We start from the raw sequence: 23,283 nt of genomic DNA on the forward strand, positions 1-23,283 counted from the left end.
TAGCTTTAGGTTAGATCAGATCTGAGATACTCTCTGTAATAGATCTAGCCCCATTGCTTGTACTCGAGATCATCAATATATGACAGCAACACCACAACAGGACGTAGGGTATTACTCCAATCGGAGGCCCGAACCTGTATACATCGATTGTCCCGTCTCATGATTAATCCCTACAGTCGAAGGTACCCAGTCAATTTATGGACACATTGTCAAGAACTAATCTTCGACAACAGCCTCTTCATCCTCAATAATATCACAACCCAACATAGTAATTTGTAGCCATGAAAGGCTAACTAGACAAAGCAATATGGGCAATAGATTGTCAGATAAACTAAAGTGCCGACCTATTGGTTATATGTATCACCCAACAACACATCAAGGTTGTTATCTCTTGAAAAGGCATGTGAAAAATTTCTTGCTTCTTTCGAGAGAACCAGATAATAGGAACTTAAGTTTTAATTACTGTTTCTTATATTCTCATTGCTGTCTCTTAGGTTTTGATTGGAATTGAAGTTTTGTGTTTATTGAGGAATATGTCTATTTTGTTTTTTGTGTCTAAGACCTATAATTAGTACTATATAAGTTAGATGTATTGTACACATCAGACGAAGCAATGGTTTAACCAACTTAATTCTTAATCTATTTGCGAGTAATTAGTACTATATAAGTTAATAAAAACTTCCTTTACCAGAAAAATATATATGAGATATCAGATTTGTTCTTTCAATTTAGCGTTCGTTGCATGCATGGATGCACCCCTTTCGCTATATGAAGATTTCATACTCAAGAAGCCTATAAATAACCTGACTCAGCTGCGTCCACACATATGGCGACTGTCTGTCTGTGTTTTACCTCTTCTTTCGCTGAGTACTACCGATTCAAATTAACAGATACACCACTCTTTCCCACAGACTAACACTGAGCCTGTGCTTGTGCCTCTATATTCGCTTCTCTCCATTCAGGAGAAACACAAAATGAAGGTTTTCATGGAGAAGCTGATGCTCTCATTGTTGTGGGTAGCTCTGTGTTGTTGTAAAGAGTATAGGGCCCTCCACCGGGATGGTCTGCGACGAACAGTTTTGTCATTATCCGGTTTCATTTTCTAGCCCAGGCCCAACGCGTGACCAGTCGGCGCCAGCGCAACCACGATACTGGCCTTCGTAGGATTTGCTGTGACCAGCTCTTACTGGTCGTGGGGCAGTAGTCGTCTAAGTAAGTCAAACCTCATTTAATGTTGCTACTCATGTCGTTTTCCTTCTCCATGTAGTTCACCCCGGCTGAGGCGGCATGGTCGGTGCAGGGCTACCGTGTCCCATCCAACAACATTAATTGTTACAGGATGGGCTCGCAGACGCAACAGGGGGCGTGGAAGTCGCATGTGGGAAACTAGCGATGTGACTGTGCAGGCCAGATGACCCTGGTGCAGCAAGCAAAGACGTGTCCGATGGATGGTACGGGTATTACAGTGCTCTAGGGCAGGCACAACGCATATGTATCCTGTAATGATGGCCTATGTAGGTCCTGTAGGTAGCATGGGTCTATTTGATGGGCCCACATGTAAAACTCCTTTCCTCCGAGGCCATAAGGGGAAGAGAGTCCGCCTTGGGGAAACGTGCAGAAAAAGACAAAGAAAAAATCATGCTCAATGAGATGAATACACAGGATGTAGGGCTATTACCCTAAGGAGGCCTGAACCTTGATGAACTCTAGTGTTCTTAGATTAGCACAGAACACATCCCCAGTACACAGATCACGCACTCGTCGTCCCCGGAATCACTGTCAGAGATTAACCCTCGACATTTGGCACGCCAGGTAGGGGAGCGCGTTTTCAAGTTCTGGTAAGTGATGTTAATTTATTTTGGGCTACCCATATTTGAATCCCGGACGACCAGCGAGTCCCGCTCTGAGGATCCAAGTCACTACGAGGTATTCTTCATGGGATACGACCCAGACAAAACTGATATGTTCCAGATTCAGGAAATTGGATCAGGATCCGAAGGCTTTGGGATTCGACGAAGAGCAGGAGAGGCATCCATGTTCCTTTCATCAACAGGGGCTCATGGACCACAAACCCTAGGGGAACCGGCCTCATCAACAACACCCCCACCCGGAAGAGCTCTCATCGTGGTTGGACGGCCAACAACCCATCCCTATGGTGCAAAATGAAACCATCGGCTAGGTATGATCCGATCAGGTAAAAGAGTACCCAGAAACTAATCGGGTGTATTGTTTCTTCGAGCAGGTTCAATCCAAGGATGAACAGAAGGGTCCACACTTTGCACTTCTTACATGGGTAACAACCACTTCCCGTTGGATACAAGGATCTCAGAAAGATAACCCTCTCCTTCCCCAGCACAGACCACCCATCGATAGGTAGAGTGAATCCTTGTCCTATCTTGCAGGATTTCAAAACGGTATTGGTTGCTAAGCAAGGCACGATTCCTTCGACCAAGAATGAACAAGCACAGGACCATGCATAGTAAGGTACATGGTTGAATTCTGTTTTTCCAATTATTAAATGCATAGCAGAGTAGGAGGGCCTCTTAACTGGAACTCGAGCATCACCAGCGTGGGGGAAAAAATGCTTACTAGCGATGAGGTACTCGCTACTAGGTGTATCCCTGATACCAAGGGGTTTTTAGTGCTCAGACTAGACAATGGCGACAAACCACGAAGTGAGAAAGCTAGAGCGATGCACCATTGACCAGGAAGTAACGCACGTCCCTCGCAAGGACTACCTCCTTGGCCGATGGGCTGGTCCATCTAGCCTCTTCTTGTGAACCCGCCCCGGTCGAAGCCTTTGAAAAAAGATTCACACGACCACCCACTACGGTCTCGAGCCAACATGGAAGGGATGCTCCATATGGAAACGGAATACCAGAGGTGACACCTTTGGAGGCAACGCCTCCCTCGGTGTCTTTGACCTCGGGTGGCCATCATGTGGTCGCCCTGCTCGATTCAGGTATGACCTGGTTTGATCAGATCTCTAACTAACTTCAGAATCAAGTAACCCCTGGCGATGATGTGTCAGTAGAAAGGGTCATAGATGCACGTTTTCCCGATCTTCCAAAGGTAATACTATAAGTCGATTGGTGGAGTCTTGACGTGATGATCCAAAGGCTCTGACTAGGATAGATCGAGAACCCTCGCAACCACTACACCACTACTTCGTGGTTATCAACCATGTCAAGACGTAGTTGACCTCAACAAGAAGGCTTTTCCTGCAAGCGAATCGAGAAAACAAGAAAGAACAGGTAGATGCAATATGAATATTGCTAATTACTAATAAAGTGCTTGAGTTGGGTTTCCACAAACCGAACAAGCGGTGAAACTGTATAAAACTGAATAATCTAAGTCAAACCCGAGCGTAAACTATGATGGCTACTGTGTATATATAGAGGGACATGAGGAAGTCGACCTAGGGTTGTGCAACCATGAAAAGAGGCGTGCACAACCTGGACTCTGACCTGGACATGATTACAAGACCCAACTAGGTCCAAAATGGTGGCGCATCACCTTATTTGTTTTATTTTGACTAAACTATAAGGAATATTTGGTTGAGTTCTTATCCATTGGAAAGAACTCGTTGTAAGCTTTCTAGAATGTTTAAGATTGCCTAAAACAGACTTCGTATGAGAGACTTATACCTGTTTTACTGACGTGTTGTCCTGGGACTCGATCACAACCACGACTGTGACCTCAACCATAGCCACAACTAGAGCTCAGCCTCAAGTCCGAGTAGACTTGGCCTTCAAAGGATGATGTTTGGGTAAGGTTGTGGTGTTTCTCCCATGTTCCTAAGCAACAAAACAACACAAAACTTAGTAGTATTTTATTCTCTACGAAGAAAATATGAACAAGAAGGAACAAATTTACCATGTGTGTATCCGAGGGAGCCATGGGCTCATCATTCATGCGAGCAGACCGTGAGAATCCTCCTTGGTAGAGGGATGCCTCTATGACCAAGAAAGCAATGACTCTTTACTAAAATACATCGCTCAGGATGGGGGGAGTACATCATTCCGCAACATCCTCCAGGATGCTTTTGATCAGGTGAAACGGTGCGAGTCGTGCCAGTACCACGACCGAAATACCAAGCTACCAGGCCAAGCACTACAACCCATACCACTCTCTCGGCCTTTTGCTATCTGGGGGCTCGACATCATGGGACCGTTCCCTAAAACCCTAGGCATTTCTAAAGTCCTACGCATGGCAATCGACAAAATTCATGAAGTAGATCGAAACCGAGCCCATTAGGGAGATCACCGTCATAGCAGCGATTAAAGTCCATACAAGCACTGGTAGTGTGGCTTGGCACAAATACAAACAATGAAACCCTATTAGCTAATCAGTGGTCGCACACTGGTCAACTCGGATGGCCAGCCAGTGGGCCCGACCAGATGGCCTGGCGAAGACAATGATGAAAACTCGAGCGAAGAGTTTTGTGTGCGTGCTCTGTGGCTCGAGCAGCTAGGTCCTAATAGGGCCTCAGGCATGGTTGCGACCACCAAGCGCCAGGCTGAATGCGGGTCGTTGGTGACCCTCAGTTTCCCAGCCTCACAGGGTCAGATTGTGCCAGGGTGGTCAGCCACAAATTACATAACTCACAAAGAACCAGCTCTATGTATAAGGCTGCTCGGTGATGAGCATGTTTGTCTATTTTTCATGACCTTCTAGATGAGCGTGAAACATGATTTGTAAGTATTTCAAATCCAAAAAACTAAGCTTTTTGTGTTGCAGGACTTCATGGACAAGTACGATATTGCTCCAAATTGTAAGCGTTTCCGTTTCAAGAATTTGACTGCCTGGTCGGCCATTTCTTCCACCGACCAAACAGTGGGGGGCTAAAACTATTAGGATATGTGATTTGTCTTCTTACAGTAAGGCTTAAGGTCTGTTTAGCTCACTCGCTCATATGAATGGGACGTGATCCAAAATTGACTGCTCGCATGCTGCCAGGGGAAAGATGCCCGAGGGTTAATGACCATGATTCCGCAGGCCCTAGCTCAGGTCAAGCACTGGTCGCCATCGAAAGGCTTGTGGTACTAGAGGTCATCCTTAGTGCTCGGAACCTTGCTAAGCGAGCGGGCCGACGCAATCCTCCCTGGGCACTATGAGCACTCTGAGGATACTCGCCGCCCAATCATAGAAAAAATCCACATAAAGATAAGCATCCTTCATTACAAAGCAAAAACCCAGATAAAGCCCGAGGGATATTTCCAAATGACCTTAGGACATTCCTCCTAGTACCCAAAAATACCCATAAGAGGGTCGAACCAGACAGTCCAAAGGAAGAAATGAACGGCATACAAAAATAAGTTGGCATACGCGTCGAGCTCCTCCGTGGCCATCCGAGTACCTTCCAAACCAGCATCGACTACCAGTAAGAGGTCCACATCAGGGAAGTGGTCACAAATGCAGGCAAGGGCAAGGCAGGTGCTGAAAACTCCAACCTCAAAAAAGTGGTCACCGACGGTCTTGCGAATTCTCTACTCAAGGCCACGTGCCTCCTTGGAGGCTAACAGAAACCAATCAGTACGACCGGTCACAATGTTCCCACGTGTCGGGCGAACCTGAACATCGATGGACCGAAGCAATGAGTCAAAGGGAGTAAAGGCCCCGCTGAGTTGGTTATAGAATGTCACTCGCTGCTCGTCACTCTCCTTGGTCATCTGTTCTAGGTCTTTCCGAGCCACGAACAAATCCTCCCAACAACGGCGAAGGCAGTCGTAGAATTCCTCTCTGCAAGACGCTTTCCCTGGTCACCCGCACTAGATCTTTCTGCGCCACGAGTAGTTCCTCCTGGTAGGCTCATCAAGAAACAGGTCATAAGTCACACAGGAGTTAGTTGGTCGAGTCTTTCATGGGTAACTTGGGACCAGCATGTGGCTCAGGTGGTCGGAATAACACACCTTGAAGATCGCTCGACATACTCGCTTTCTCGATCGCAATCCCCAGCTCACATTCGGTTGCCGCCCCTAAAATGCGCTGGTCGGCGGGATCATCCTTGGGGATGGTTGGGGGTCCGCGAAGAGCTTGGGGGCTAGTCGGCGTAAATGGGGGATTGGTACAGGCGGATGGTTCGGACACTCCAGGAACTCTATGACCACAAATGACACAAACTCATCAGAGAGCGAAAAGCGGGACTGGGGGCTTGATTCAAATATATTACAGAACAAAAGATATGATCAAAGTTTTAACTCACCAGTGCCTTCCACCCGGAAGGCAGAAGTCATGTGGTCCACCATCCCTTGACACTCCGGCTATAGTCTCTCCTCAGCTTCAGGTCTGGTGACCATGACTCCCTCCTAGATAAGGTCAAGGTTGATAGGAGCTTGCAACCCCATCATGGAGACAAAAGCCACAACTCCCAATGGCCAGCCCGGACTGCACCCTAGCCGTATAGAAAAACTGGAAGAGCTCAAGGCACGACTCGATCCCATTGAAGTTTTCACACATATGAGCTTCTCAACATGATGATGGAGATGGGTTGAGATGGAGGTGGCAGATATCCTAGAATGAGATGACAGTGCAGAAGAACTCAGAAAAGGAGGGGACGAGATCCGCCAGAAAGAACGAGGTGAAGATTACGATCTCTCCCTGGCGTAGAGTAGGGACCTCCCCCCAGGGTGATATCCCGAAGATATGCACGCGGACGTAGGCAATTATTGTAAATTTGCTTCAGATTCGCGGCGGTGCACATGGACTTGGGGAAGTTAGGCTCCTTTCCAGTGCGTGGCTCCATGGGAGCACAACCATGGTTTTGACAAGAAATACGGGGGGAGATTGAGGGCAATGGGCTTTGGCGCAAGAGCTTTAGAGTGCGAAGGGGTTTCCGGGGGTTCTGCCTTTCGATTTGTAAGATTGACTAGGTTTTGCCACCTCGAATTCCAAGGGCCGCTTGGTGAACCAAAATTCCCTCGAAGTCCTATGGCTGTCAAGGTTTCTCTCTCCCACGATCCTCTCTATGGATGGTTAACCTCCCCTTAGGATACGATTTCCTAAGCTAGCGATGGTGGTGGACCATGTCGCCAACCACTCCCTAGACAAAGCTCTTGTTCACTAGGGACCCAAGTGGTACGACCAGGTCTAACCACGTATTATGAAAAGCAGCTCAGATCACCATATCCGTGAGGGAGCTTGGGGGCTACCGTCGATGTAAAGAGTATAGGGGTCCCCACCGTGGTGGCCCGCGAGGACCGATTTTGTCATAATCCACTTTTGTTCTCTAGCCCATGCCCATCGCGACTAGTCAGTGCCAGTGCGACCACGCCACTGGCCTTCACACGATTTCTCGTGACCAGCCTTTACTGGTCAAGGTGCAGGTACTTGTCTAAGCCAATCAAAACTCATTTAATGTCGCTACTCACATCGTTCGTTCCCCAGGCAGTTGCAAGCACGCGCTGGAAACCGGCGATGGGACTGTGCAGACCGGATGACCCGGGCACGACAAGCGAAGACGTGTCCGATGGATGGGACGAGCATTGCAGTGCTCTAGAGTAGGCACAACGCATACGTATCCTATAATGATAGCATATGTAGATCATCTAGGTAGGCATGGATGTATTTGATAGGCCCACGTGTAAGACTCCTTTTCTCCTAGACTATAAGGGGAATGGAGTCCGTCTTGGGGAAATGGGTGGAAAATACAAAGAAAAAACCATACTCAATGAGAAGAATACACAGGATGTAGGGCTATTACCCCAAGGGGGGTTTGAACCTAGATAAACTCTGGTATTCTTAGATTAGCACAGGAACATCCCCCAAAACATAGATAACACACCTGTCGTCCGATACACCCCGAAATCAATATCAAGGATTAACCCTCGACACTCCGTTTCAAGGTTAGTCTATTTAAGTCGGTTGCTGTTCTGAGCGAATTGTTTCCCAATGGCAGAAGAATTCGTGTTCCCCTCCTATTTTCATTACGTGTAAATTTTCATGAGCAACCTGCTGATGTATGTCTTTCTGATGTAGGTTGCATGGTCCATTCCATAGAATATGACCACACAGCAAGCATAGAGACAAGTGTTGTTTCTTGGAAAAAAAAAAGGTTTTATGGGTCAAGATAGCCCCAATGTCTTTTTTTGCATGTTAATCCCTTTAAGAGTTGTATAGATGTAACTAAATTGCCGATGGGCAACTAAAAAAGGAATACTTATAGTCTTCCCACTGCTTGATAAAAGGGGACATTCCCTCATTTCCAATCCGGAGCATTTTAATCTTAAGTTTTCATGAATGCCCCTCGCCGGCAATAGAAACCATATCTAGCCAAGTTTTAGTAGCTTACCTGTTCATACGTAGCGCCGGTTTCTCATATACCTTGAATGCCAACCAATAATTTGTCGCAAAATTTTATATAACATCTACAAACAAAATATACCAATGTGCATTTTTAAGAATTACATGAAGATCACTTCTGCATCAGAAATTTGAGAAACATTGTATTTGAATTTTTCAGCTGAATCCTTGTATAATTTAAGATTGAATTTTTTTCTTGTAATTTACATGTTTAATTTTTTAGCATAAGCCAGTTAACCATCCAATTTTAGTTTCAGGTCGTTTAGATTTCTGTTTTCAGCCGGTTTAATCCAGTTCCTCTTGACTAAATTTTAGACATCTCAATAGTTTAGTTAGACACATCTACTAGATGAAAGCAAAATTGTCTAATCGGGCAAACATATTTGACCTGAAGTCTTATAGAGCTAAATAATAATGATCTTTCCATCTGTCACTCGAGTGATTTTATCGTTCTCAAGCTCCAGAAGATACAAACAGGAAAACATGACATCAGATAAAATATAAGTACGTGATATGCTGTAAATTTTCACATCAAAGATGCAAAGATAGTGTTCTTATTTTTGCCCCCACACTCTGCAGTGCCTTAGCGACCCAATGAAGCCCCTGTACAACGGTGGCATCATCCAGAACTGTGAGTTCAACAGCGGCCTGGTGGGGTTGTCAACGTACCGGAACATCGAGGCTGGTGTGAGCAGGTCGACGTCAGGCAACAAGTTCGCCGTAGTGCAAGGCGCGGGAGGCTCCCTGTCCAGCAGCGGCAAGGTCGTGCCGTCCCACAGCGTCTACCAGAGGGTCCAGATGCAGAATGACACCCACTACTCGCTATCCGGTACGTGTGGAGAGACCATCCGTGCATCATGCAGGAAGTACATACGATTGATTCACACGCACGCATGCTGCGTGTTCATCTTCTTGATCCGTGGCTCGTCCGTGTGCAGCATGGTTGCAGGTATCGGCCGGCACGGCCCTCGTGAAGGCTACCGTCAAGGCACCCAACCGCAAGCGCATCATTGCCGGCGCCGTCGCTGTCCAGACCGACTGCTAGAGCATGCTCAAGGAGGCATGACAGCCTACGCTTCCGGACCCGGAGAGATCTACATCGAGGTATATATATGTGCATGTCAGCCGAACACAACGCTAATGTCTGTGCATGTTAGTGTCCGTTCTATAATTACGCGTACGCGTCTGTGACAAACAGAGCGACGCCCCAGTGGACATCTGGGTGGACAGCGTCTCGATGCAGCCTTTCACCTTCGACGAGTGGGATGCCCACACCCGCCGCTCCGCCAACATGACCCGGAGGAGCACCGTCAGAGTGGTCGCAAAAAGGGCGCGGACAGCAAGCCGATGGCGAACGCCAACGTGAGCATCGAACTCCTCCGGCTCGGGTTTCCCTTCGGTATAGCACGATGACAAAGGAGATCCTCGACCTCCCGGCCTATGAGAAGTGGTTCACATCGCGGTTCACCTATGCCACATTCGAGAACGAGATGAAGTGGTACAGCACCGAGTGGAGCCAGAACCAGGAGAATTACGACGTCCCGGACGCCATGCTGAAGCTCGCCCAGAAGTAGGCCCGGTCCTGATATTTCGGTGGTCCAGGGAGAGATTAAAAATGAGATCTCATTATTAAATATAAATCATTCAGATCTAATTTTTTCAATTTGTTTTTGAATCGATATACACAATATACATATACATATGGGACCTTTGAATTTTGAGGGCCTAAAGCGGCCGCACCGCTGGACCCCCCTCCGGACCGGCCCTGCCCAGAAGGCATCAAGGTGCGCGGGCACAACGTCTTCTGGGACGACCAGAACTTGCAGATGAAGTGGGTGATGCCCATGAAGCTGGACCAGCTCAAGGCGGCGATGCAGAAGCGGCTCAAGTCCGTCGTGTCGCGGTACGCCGGCAAGGTGATCCACTGGGACGTGGTGAACGAGAACCTCCACTTCAACTTCTTCGAGACCAAACTCAGCCCCAGTGCGTCGCCCCAGATCTATCAGCAGGTCGGGCAGCTCGATCGCAACACAATCTTGTTCATGAACGAGCTCAACGTGCTGGAGCAGCCCTACGACCCAAACGCCATGACAAGCAAGTACATCACCAAGATGAACCAGATCTGCAGCTACCCTGGCAATGGCGTGCTCAAACTTGGAGTCGGCCTCGAGAGCCACTTCTCCACGCCCAACATTCCCTACATGAGGGGCGCACTGGACACGCTCGCCAAGCTTAAGCTGCCCATGTGGCTGACCGAGGTGGACGTTGTCAAGGGCCCCAACCAGGTGAGGTACCTGGAGCAGGTGCTGAGGGAAGGGTACGGACACCTGAACGTCGATGGCATCTTTATGTGGGCGGCGTGGCACACCAAGGGCTGCTACATGAGATGTGCCTCACGGACAACTTCAAGAACCTCCCCGTGGGCCACCTCGTCGACAAGCTCATTGCCTAGTGGAAGACGCACCGCGCGGCCAAGACCATCGGCGAGAATGGGGCAGTGGAGCTCGACCTCCCCCACAGCGAGTACAGGTTCACCGTGACCCACCCGGCACTGAAGGCCGCTGCCATCCACACCATGACGATCGACACATCATCATCAGGTTCGGAGCACACAATCAGCTGTTAGACTACGTCTTGTGATTACCGGTGAACCGAGCCTGTAGCCCGTCCAGCATACCCGCCCAGCAGGCATGCATCACACCCTCATGCATGATCTATCATATTCGGCTGTTAGGCATGCACTTCATTGCCGCACCACCTGTCATATTTGGCTGATCCTATTTCCATAAGTTGGGCCACAGATACGGCAGGTGCATGCGTGAGCTTGCTATTTGTATCACCTGTGATTCATCAATCGATTTATTGCGTAATTCCAATACGCTCTCATGGTATCAGAAGGGTTGCTCCTGCACCCTCGCTTCCACAAACCCTAGGTGACTTCTCCCTCATGGCCACCGAAGCGCCGGCACCTCTACCGCGGCGGTGGCTGCCTCCATCTCCGCCACAGCAGATGCTGCTGCCGCAGCTGTCTGGGAGATGTTTCCTCTTGCTGACGCGTCCAACTCTGACGGCACCCACGACGATGCTCGCGAAGCTACCGCGGCTGCGGCGGCTGTCGCCGTGCGTGCCGCTCTGGGTGCTGCATCTCCCACACCCGGCGCTGTTCCCCTCTCTCTGGCTGTCGTGCCACCACCTTCCTCTGGCATGACCTCGCCCGATGACGACCTTGCAGTGCTTGCTCAAGCCATCGCGTGCCCAACGTCAAGATGATCATTCCCATCACTCTCGACCTCACTGCTTCGAACTACACAAAGTGGTGGGGCCTTTTTCTAATCGCGCTCGGCAAATACGCCCTCACCGAGCATGTCCTCCTGATGCCCTGTTCGCTTGGCCAATGTGGGCACGGATGGACTGCATGGTGCTCTCGTGGCTGTACAGGAGCATCTCCGCCAAACTCCTCAAGCTGGTCATGTCTCCATCGGCCACATCACGTCTTGTCTGGCGCAACCTGGAACATCAGTTCCTTGGGAACATGAAGAGCAGGGCTCTTCATCTCAGGGAGGAATTCCGCTCGTTCACCCAAGGCTCCCTCTCCATCTCTGACTACTGTCGATGACTAAAGAGAATGGCTGACATGCTTGCTGATCTCAGCGAGCCCGTCTGCGACCGCACCCTCGTGCTCACCAGCCTGCGTGGTTTGAATGAATCTTATGCCCACATGCTCACCTTACTTCCCATGCAGAAGCCGTTCCCCACGTTCTTTGAGGCTCACTCCTAGCTCCTCCTCGAAGAACTGAATAGGTCACACCGCTCGCCTCAAACAACCTTTGCCTTCTTCACTGCCTCCTCCGGATCCACTCGAAGCTCTAGTGGGAGCACTGGTGGCAACAAGTGCCGGCAATGGGGGCGGCAATGGTAGTGGCAGCTCTGGCAGTGGTGGCAATGGCGGCCGCCACGGTCGCAAAGGCGGTGCAAGCAACGGTGGCAGGGGCGGCAAGGGCTCCGATGGTGGCAAAAACGCTGCCAACACCCCTTGGCCTTCTTCTCAAACCCATGGCCCAGCTCCATTCAAATGTGGCCCGAGCCTCTGCATCACCCGTCGACACCGGGGCTACTTGGACCACGCCCGGGTGCCACGCCTGCTCCTTTCGCCGGCGCAGCCAGTCTCCTGCATGGTCCCGCCGGCCACTACATCAACGCTCCGGCTCCTTTCCCTGGAGCCGCTGGAGTCTTCACTGGCCCGCCTACCCTACCGCCGGTCCGGGCGCCCGCGGCTCCGATGTTGTAGCACCGTGGACACCCATGTCCAACTCCATCCATTGTGACAAGCAGGCGCTCGCAAATGCCTTCAACACTGTCATGCTTTCTCCACCACCTCCCACTAACGAATGGTATATGGATACGGGTGCCACATCGCACATGACGTTGGACACTGGTATTCTCTCGATTGCTCATCCCCTAGCCCCTCCCCCCTCTCATATTGTTGTCAGTAATGGCTCTTTAATACCCATCACATCTATTGGCGACATGCACTCTATTTTTGTTCTGTTCAATGTCCTTGTTTCTCCTCATGTCATCAAAAATCTTATCTCTGTCCGTCAATTTGTCACTGATAATAAATGTTCTGTTGAATTTGACCCTTTCAGCTTGTTTGTGAAGGATCTTCGCACCCGGAACGTGATCGTCAGGTCCAATAGCGCAGGCAGCTCTACCCCTTTCCGTTGCAGCTAACCACGCTTATTGCCCTCACCACCACCACCACAGACTATACCCTATGGCATCGTCACCTCAGACATCCTGGCCATGAGGCCTTATCACGTCTAGCTGTCTCTTCCAGTATTTCTTACAATAAAATAACTCTAAGTCTCTTTGTCATGCTTGTCAGCTTGGACACCATGTTAGATTGCCTTTTACTTCCTCTATGTCTAGAGCAACCACTACATTTGATCTTATACACTGCGATTTGTGGACTTCTCCCATTGCTAGTGTGTCAGGCTATAAGTACTATCTTGTCATTTTAGCTGAGTTCTCACACTACTTATGGACTTTTCCTCTTCGCTTAAAATTTGACACCTTTGCAACTCTCTCACATTTCTTTTCCTATATCCATACGTAGTTTTCTATCACAATCAAAAGCGTCCAATGTGACAACGACCATGAATTTGACAACGGCACCGCCCGCGCTTTCCTTTCACACATGGCGCCGCACTACGCATGTCGTGCCCACACACCTCCCCACAAAACAGCAAGTCCAAACGCATCATTCGCTCCACTAATAACATCATTCGCTCCCTTCTTTTTCAAGCCAGCCTCCCTGCCTTCTACTGGGTCGAAGCTCTTCAGACTGCCACCTACCTTCTCAATAGACATCCCACAAAACTCTAATTTTCAGACCCCTTTCTATGCTCTTTCGGTATCCAACCCCACTTACTCTCACCTTCATGTCTTCGACTATCGCTGCTACCCCAACCTATGCAGCCACCACCGCACATAAGTTATCTCCTCGTTCCTCTCTTGTGTCTTCTGAGGATACCCCTCTGAGCATAAGTGTTACCGGTGTCTTGATCTTGCGTCCAACCAGATAATTATATCCCAGCATGTGGTGTTTGATGAGCACTGTTTCCATTTGCCAATTATACTCTCGAGATACAGGTGCTACTGACCATGATTTTTTGGATGATGCCTCTACACCAGTGCAGCTTCCCATCGGTCACAGTCGCCCTGTCTCGGGTGGCTTGGGCGTACCACACCCAGCCACCCTCCAGCAGACTTGCCTGCTGCCGGCGCCTCACCTGCCTCGGCAGCATCGACAGCACCCAGCGCGCCAGCCTCAGTGCCACCCAGCACACCGACCACGGTGATGGTGCCCAGCGCACCGGCCACGGTGCCCAACGTGCCCACACTGCCGGCCATGACACCAGCCTCAGCGGTGCCCAATCGAACCGGTCATCCACTCCCATAGCATGGTGACACGCGGGAAGCACGGCTTTCGCCAACCGAAGCAGCCCCTCAACCTCATACAAAGGTCCTCTCCCTGGTGGCCCAAGACCTTTGGGGCTGCTCTCATCGATCCTCATTGGCGGGGAGCCATGGAAGAAGAACATGCTGCCCTCCTCGCCACGACACTTGGGTACTTGTTCCTCGCCTCCAAGTTCCAACATACTGACCGACAAGTGGATTTTTTGTCACAATTCCACTCTGATGAGCTCTCATGATCGATACAAGGCTACGTTGGGTCCTCCGTGGCTTCACCCAACGGTCGGGCATCGACTTCGATGAGACATCAGTACCGTTGTCAAGCCAGCTACTGTTTGGACTGTGCTCAGCCTAGCTCTTTCAGAGATTGGCCTATCCATCAGTGAGATGTGAAGAATGCTTTCTGCATGGCACACTCCAGGAGACCGTCTATTGCAGTCTGCCCTCCGGGTTCATCGACCCTGCTCGACCCAATCATGTCTACCGCTTGCAGAAGTCCCTATACAGTCTCAAGCAAGGCCCTAGAGCTTGGTACAGTCGCTTTGCTCCTATCTCTTGTCTATTGGTTTTACTGAGGCTAAGTCCAACACTTATCTGTTCATATTTCAACGAGGCACCGACATGATTTACCTTCTACTTTATGTTGATGACATCGTCCAGACAGCATCCTCCTCAGCGTTGCTTCAGTGGGCTATTTCATCTGTACAGTTAGCATTTGCTATGAAGGATCTCGGGGAGCTCCATCATTTTTTTGGTGTCAGTGTCTCACGTTGCCCTGCTAGTCTCTTTCTCTCACCGCAGCAGTAAAGTTTGGAGATTCTGGATCATGCGGGTATGTCAGATTGTAAGCCCTGCAATACTCCTATCGACACCCAGTCCAAGCTGTCATCTTCAGCAGATGATCCCGTGGACGACCCCACCCACTTCCGTAGCCTAGCAGGGGCTCTTCAGTACCTGACTTTCACTCGCCCCGACATCTCTTATACGGTACAACAAGTGCGTCTTCATATGCATGATCCACGAACAGCTCACCTTAATGCCATGAAGCGGATTCTTCGCTACCTCCGTGGCACACTTGACTATGGACTCACCTTACACCGCTCGGCATCCTGGGATCTTGTTGTCCATTCTGACGCCGACTGGGCCGGGTGTCCCGACACATGGAAATCTACTTCCGAATATGCAGTTTTCCTTGGTGACAGTCTCATATCCTGGTCTTCGAAGCACCAGAATACGGTCTCGCGCTCTAGTGTTGAGGCCGAATATTGGGCTGTTGCCAATGCTGTGGCCGAGGCGTCATGGCTGTGCCAACTCCTTCTTGAGCTCCACAGTCCTCTTCGGCGTGCTACGGTGGTCTACTGCGACAACATCAACACCGTCTACCTCTCCACCAACCCGGTTCAACATCAACGCACGAAGCATGTCGAGATTGATCTCCATTTCGTGCGTGACCACGTTGGCTTGGGCGATGTGCGCGTTCTCCATGTGCCAACCACATCCCAGTATGCCGACATTTTCACCAAAGAGCTTCCAACCTCCATCTTCACCGAATTTCACTCCAGTCTGAACGTGCGTCCGGTAACCGTTCCGATTGTGGGGATGTGTTAGACTACATCCTGTGATTACCGGTGAACCGGGCCTGTAGCCCGTCCAGCATACCCGCCCAGCAGGCATGCATCACGCCCTCATGCATGATCTGTTAGGCATGCATGGGCATGCACTTCATTGCCGCACCACCTGCCATATTCGGCTGATCCTATTTCCATAAGTCAGGCCACAGATATGGTAGGCGCATGCGTGAGCTTGCTATTTGTATCACCTGTGATTCATCAATCGATTTATTGCGTGATTCCAATACGCTCTCATCAGCGTCAAGGCGTGAGAAATGTGACGCGCAATTCGATCTTTACGGCTTGTTTGTTTGAGCTTCTGCTTTTGGGTTTTTCTGAAAAGCTGTGCTTTTGGCTTGTTTGAATTTTTTTTTTTGAAAATAGGTTGTTGACTTCTACAATAAATTTTTTGTTTTTCAGCACATAGCTTCTAAGAAAAACGTATCTCAGCGAGTTTCTCAGCTTTAATTTATTTTCTTTAGAAGTAGGCTTCTAACTTCTCCAGAAGCCACTTCTCTAAAACTCTGTTCTGACTTCTGACTTCTAGCTTCTGCCAATAGCAAAAAACAATCAGGACCTTAGTTAACGTTTTGTTTTCCTTTCATGTAAATAAACCGAGTGGAGGAAGCCAAATTAACAAGAGATACGGTGGAAGGGCTCTAACCGTTTCGACATGCAGTGTGGCAGTGTGGATGACCATTGCATCAGCTGCTTCTTGCTACATACCTCAATGATACAAATGTAATTGTTTGGTTGTTTTTGGAATTAATGACATTTTTAGTGTGTCCGGTAGAAGGTGAAATAATAAACCAGGGTGGCAACTAGCAATATAAGTTTTGTAAGCAATGATATTTCCTACAAATTAAATTCCGAGCATGCATACCTTTGTTTTGCTATATACACGCTCAGATCGGCCATCGGTTCGCATCGGAGGTTCAGACAGCAGAGTGCCGTTCCGCATAGGTGGTCCACACGGCAGCACAATAGGTAGTTTTCTCCTCTTCTCTCTATCTCTCTCATCAACCACCTCAGATCCACCGAGATACTACTGGAGCTTTCGAGGCTACAACGACGGCGATGCCCTGGATGTCTTTCAGGCATAATCGCCACCCCAGCTCCAGGCCAAAGCGGCAGACTAGCCACATCCCATCCTAAGGCGAAGTACGCTAGGTACTAGCCACGGACTCCTCCGTCGCTGTTGCTATAAAACCCATAGACCACTATAAAAAAATTCAGTATAGACAATTCAAAAACCTATAGAAAGAGGTCTATATAAATCAAATTTATACAAATAAGTTTTAAACCATCTATATAAAATTTTTGTACAGACGGCTCTAATCACTAGCCATCTGTACTATAGAATATCACAGACGGCTTGAAATCATGAGCTGTCTATGATATAGTAATAGTACAGACTGATCTAAACAAGAGCCATCTGTTCTATGTAATATCACAGACGGCTCAAAGTTTCGAGCTGTCTGTGATATAATAATAGTACAGATGGCTCGTTATTGGAGCCGTATTTACTATGGAACAGTACAGACGATTCAAATTTCGAGGCGTATGTACTATATAACAGAGGTCATTATAAAAATCATTTTATAAACAAATTTATTCCTAAAACTGTCTGTACTGTCATATATACAATACATAATCTATATATTACTGAATATAACTGACATATCAATAATTAAATATACACAATAGTATGTCATACACACAGCAGATAGTTGCATTCAAACTCCATACACATTGTAAATGGAACATCTTCATTCAATATCACAAAGTCAATATTACAAAGCCTCGCAACATTACAAAGTCACAAGGTCACAAAGTCACAAATGTATGAGCTATTTTTTAATATACATTAGACTGTCTTCACGAGATTACCTGTAGGAAATTTATACAACAGAAAATTTAAGTAGATAGGCACAACGATGAAAAATACATTTTAATATATTATAATTACACTAACGATAGATATACTGGTGGACTAGAGCCAATAATTTACAATATATATTGGGCAATACAGAACCCACACAGGTTGGTGCCCTGCCGCTGCCAAAATTTATCTGTAACACTAGATTAAAACTACTAATTTATCGTATCACATAATTAAAGCTTCATTTATACTTTGAGCTTTATATATACCTAGAACAACTAATATATTCTAGATCATCATGAAAAAAATCTAAGTCTAGATGTAGATATATTTGATCTCTTAAGACTAAATTAGAACACAAATCTACATTATTTAATAAATAGAACAAAACTACGTTATTATGGAAAAAATCTAAATCTAGATCTAGCTAACTCTCCAAACTAAAATCTAGACCATCTAAACTAAAATAGAACATAATCCTGACCTTGGAGAAACAAATACCAATAAATCTTCAAACTTTCACCGAAATCTAACAAATTTTTTAGTCAAAATCACCCCCTCCTCCAAAAGCTGCGTGCTGTTGTTCGGCACCACTGCTCTGCTTCGATTTGGAGGTAGGGGTTGATGTACTGTTCTAATAGTACATACGCCTTAATGTTTGGAGCCGTCTGTAATGAAGTGTCTCACCTCCCCCGGCTATTTTCTCAGACGACTCTAAATACGAGCTTTCTGTATTAATTATACGGACGATTCTTGTTTGGAGTCGACCATGATAACCTTTTTATTATAGACGGCTCTAAATACGAACCGTCTGTTTTAATATTGCAGACGGCTCTAATTTAGAACCGTCTGTGATATTGATTTTATTACAGATTACTTGTAATTAGAGTTATCTATAATATTAATACGGATAGTTCCCAATAGAAACCGTAAGTACTAAAACATCCCACCACTTTCGGAATGGTCTTGTCATTATCACCGACGGTTCTTGTTTAGAGCCGTCTGTGATAATCTTTGCACAGACGGCTCCACAAAACTATTTGTACAGAGACATGCCATTAAATCATTTCTGTAGTAGTAGAGGATGGAAAAGCAGCCGCAAATGCCGCCATGGCTGCCAAACCCATGGACGACTGAGCACCAGCAGGAGACGCTGCAAAGGTCGTAGAGTAGAGGATGCAGCCATGTCCTCCTCAACCACGTCTGCTCCCTCAACACCGCGGATATCCGGCCGGCTTCACCACGTTCAGCTTTCGTGTGCTGTGTGGCTCCTCCACCGCGCCCTCTGCGATGCATCACACCGACATCCCACGTCGCTTGGGGCATCCTTCCATGTGCCAAACCAAGCAGGCAAGAGGTTGCTGCCTCCAGGAGAGCCACAAGGCGGGGTGATTGATCTGAGTCTTGAGCACCTGCTGGTGCCCTTGTGCTGAGCATCAATGTGGAGATGAAATTTGCTAATGGATTGGTAACAATTTGGCTAACGAATGTCTCAAATTGCCTTTACTTGTTTTCTGGGCTATCCTAATTAATTTGCTTTCCCGAATTGTCCTTCTTGCCAACAAATTTCCTTTTTTGCCTTTTCTTTCATTTTCGAGTTAGCCTATTTGCCTCCCAAAATCATCCTTTTTTCTTAATGATTTTCCTTCTTTAGCTTTTTTTTTATTGTGTTGACTTGCTTTTCTGATAAGGCAGGGGCTGGTTCTGACCTTTCGGTGAGAGAGGACAACTCGATTTGGGGTGGATTCGACATTGGCTGCCCGACTACAACGACCAACAGGGACGCTGCGCCTTAGCGACAGTTACACCAACTCCGATTTGTTGCTGTTCTTGCCGTGCCAAGAACAACCTTGAACATGCTAGCAAATCGAAGAACAAGCAAGATCAAGTTGAGAAGCAAACAGACACAGATCTTGCCAAGGATAAAACCGATACACACAAAGTTGGGATTCTGAATCGAGTAAAACAGGTGGTCTAGCCGACACATGTATTTACAAGGAAGAAGCTGAAGCTATTTTGCATCTAAGCAAAACCCAATCTTGTTCCTGGTGGCTGCTGGTGCTATTTATACATAGGAGGAAGCCAGGAGACGTGGGGGAAAAAACTCTAACTTAGAATGGGCCCCTAGTGGGCTCTACGGGATACAAGGACCAAGGCCCATGGCTGGAGGTCCGAATGTTCTTTCACCGATTCTGTGTAGCTCTGATAGAATCTAATGCTGATGTTGGATCCATATGAAAGTAGATAACGAGATCTTTTCAACAAGTACTCATGGGCCTCAATCACCTTCTGGAGCAAAGAATTATGGACAAATCAAAATGGTGTTGCCTGGAGGTCCGAACGTGCAGTCTGGACGTTTGGTCCGATCATCTTCTTGTTTACACTAGCATCCACCTGATGGTTACCTTGATTATTCTTGTGTCCAGCTGGTTCGTCTCCCAAGTTTCCAATCATAAGAAAATCACCACAAGGCTTTAGTAGTACCCCGTTCGGAGAGGAACTTGTTTGGACAGCAATGAACAACTTTACCTGATAATTGATTCGGCGTGCTCGAGCTCGAGTCATAAGTCCCTGCTGTGCAATAGGCATGGCTGCATCAATGGAAGGGATATCCTCATCATCCTCCCCTTCTTGCATTAGAGTCATCCTCGACTCAAGTTCATCCTCTTCTCCCATGTATGGCTTTAAATCTTCAATGTTAAAGGTGGGGCTAACCCCAAAATCTGTAGGCAGCTCAAGCTTGTATGCATGTTCATCAGCTCTAGGAAGCAACTTAGACTTTCTCAAATTAGGGAACCTGTCCTTTCTCAAATACAACCAAACCAAATCACCCGGTTCAAAAGTGACATGTTTCTTTCCTTTGCTACTAGCAAGTTTATACTTAGCATTCTTGCACTCTATGTTCTTTTTAGAGGTCTCATGCAGTTTTATCATTAATTCAGCATGTTGTTTAGCATCAAAATTCACCTTCACCGAGGTTGGAAGAGGCAAAAGATATATAGGAGCACGAGGCACAAACCCATAAACAATCTCAAAAGGGCATTTCTTAGTAGTAGAATGCTGTGAACTATTATAAGCAAACTCAACATGAGGCAAGCTTCCCACATTTTTATATTCGTTTTCAAAACAGCCCTAAGCATGGTAGACAAAGTTTTATTCACTACCTCGGTTTGCCCATCAATTTGGGGATTACAAGTAATGGAAAATAAAAGCTTAGTCCCCAACTTAGCCCACAAAGTTCTCCAAAAATGACTAAGAAATTTTGCATCATGATCAGAAACAATGGTATTTAGCACACCATGCAAACGAACAATCTCCCGAAAGAATAAATCAGCAACATGTGTAGCATCATCACTCTTATGACATAGTATGAAGTGTGCCATCTTAGAAAATCTGTCCACAACAACAAAGACACTATCCCTCCCTTTCTTTGTTCTAGGCAGTCCTAAAACAAAGTCCATAGAAATATCCTCCCATAGTACACTAGGAACAGGTAGAGGCATATACAAACTGTGAGGATCAAGGCGTGACTTAGCTTTTTGACATGTGGTGCAGCGAGCAACAAACCTCTCCACGTCTCTCCTCATCTTTGGCAAAAAAAAAAATGATCAGCAAGGATGTCGTCTATTTTCTTCACACCAAAGTGTCCCATCAACCCTCCTCCATGCGCTTCCTGCAACAATAACATACGTACGGAGCTAGCCAAAATACAGAGCTTGTTAGCCCTAAACACAAACCCGTCAGTGAGGACGAATTTGTTCCATGTTTTACCCTCCATGCAATTCAGCAACACATCTTTGAAATCGTCATCATGTGCATATTGTTCTTTAATTGTTTCCAAACCAAATATTTTGAAGTCAAGTTGTGAAAGCATGGTGTAACGCCTAGACAAAGCATCGGCAATGACATTTCCCTTTCCCTTTTTTTTGTTTGCTGACATAGGGAAAAGACTCAATAAATTTAACCCACTTTGCATGTCTATGGTTCAGTTTTGCTTGACTTCGGATGTGTTTCAAAGACTCATGATCAAAATGTATAACAAACTCTTTGGGCCATGAATAATGCTATCATGTTTCCAAAGTTCAAACTAGAGCAAACAATTTCTTATCATAAGTAGAATAGTTCAAACTAGGCCCACTCAACTTCTCGCTGAAATATGCTACAGGTTTCCCCTGTTGTAACAACACACCTCCCAAACTAATTCCACTAGCATCACATTCATTCTCAAAAGTTTTATTGAAATTAGGAAGTTTGAGCAAAGGTGCATGTGTTAACTTATCTTTCAACGTGTTGAAGGCATTCTTATGTGCTGCAGCCTAAGTGAAAGGCACACCCTTCTTGGTGAGTTCGTGTAGTGGGACTGCAATGGTGCTGAAATCCTTCATGAAGCAGCGGTAAAATCCAGCAAGTCCAAGAAAGCTTCTCACTTGTGTGATCGTTGTGGGAACCAGCCAGCTGTGTATGGCTTCAACTTTGGCTTGATCAACTTCAATTCCCTGCGGGGTCACAACATAGCCAAGAAAAGAGACTCGATCCGTGCAAAAGGTGCACTTCTCAAGGTTACCAAATAAACGTGCATCACGTAGATCATCGAAAACAGCATGCAAATGATCAAGATGTTCCTCTAGTGATCTGCTATATATGAGAATATCATCAAAATATATCACCATAAATCTGCCAATGAAGGCACGTAAAACTTCATTCATTAATCTCATGAAAGTGCTGGGTACATTAGTGAGACCAAAAGGCATGACTAACCACTCATATAGAACGAATTTAGTTTTAAATGTTGTTTTCCATTCATCTCCTAACTTTATGCGAATCTGGTGGTAACCACTACGCAAATCAATTTCAGAGAACACAATTGAGCCACTTATTTCATTAAGCATATCATCTAGCCTAGGGATAGGGTAACGATATCTGATTGTAATGTTATTAATTGCTCGGTGTTGGGATCGAAGTCCCAAACAAGGCGGGCCTTTGGAAGTGGAGGTATCGAAGGTCCCTTAGAGTGACACGTACTGGAGGTGGAACAGTTTTCAATTACTTCTTATGGTTACACGGTGGCTCTATTTATAGCCCGTACCCAACGATCACGGGTCCTATTTACATATCGGTAATATGGTACAAATGAGCATGATCCCATAATTACAACAGTACCCAGGACAACCGTAGTCAGGCCCACTGTCGAGCTGGCCATCCATTCGAAGGGTGTCGAAGCGCTCTTTGCTCGGCCGCATGACGGGCAGCCTTCGCCCCCTGGCGAAGACCAGGTCGTGCCTTCGCTCGTTCCAAAAGATGCAAGATGCGAACCGAGGCTTTGCTCGACAGTCAAAGTCGATTAGCCTCCGCCTTTCCCAATTCGGGGACCTGAAGGTGCATGGACGTCTGCACCCTTCGACCAACTTCGCTCCCTGATCTCCGCGACTGACGGACGAACTCCTGCAATCAGCACGATAGCTATCACGTAGCATCTCCAGTAAACTTTGCGGTTCCCTTCGAGTCAGGGGTTGG

General features: G+C 47.1%; 1 pseudogene; it reads left to right on the plus strand.

Moving 5' to 3' along the window:
• The first annotated feature begins 974 nt into the window (after positions 1-974).
• LOC133903182 (endo-1,4-beta-xylanase 4-like) lies at positions 975-10,927 on the plus strand (annotated as a pseudogene).
• The last annotated feature ends 12,356 nt before the right edge of the window (positions 10,928-23,283 follow it).

This window comes from Phragmites australis, chromosome 21, assembly GCF_958298935.1.
Source record: "Phragmites australis chromosome 21, lpPhrAust1.1, whole genome shotgun sequence".
Classification (NCBI taxonomy): domain Eukaryota; kingdom Viridiplantae; phylum Streptophyta; class Magnoliopsida; order Poales; family Poaceae; genus Phragmites; species Phragmites australis.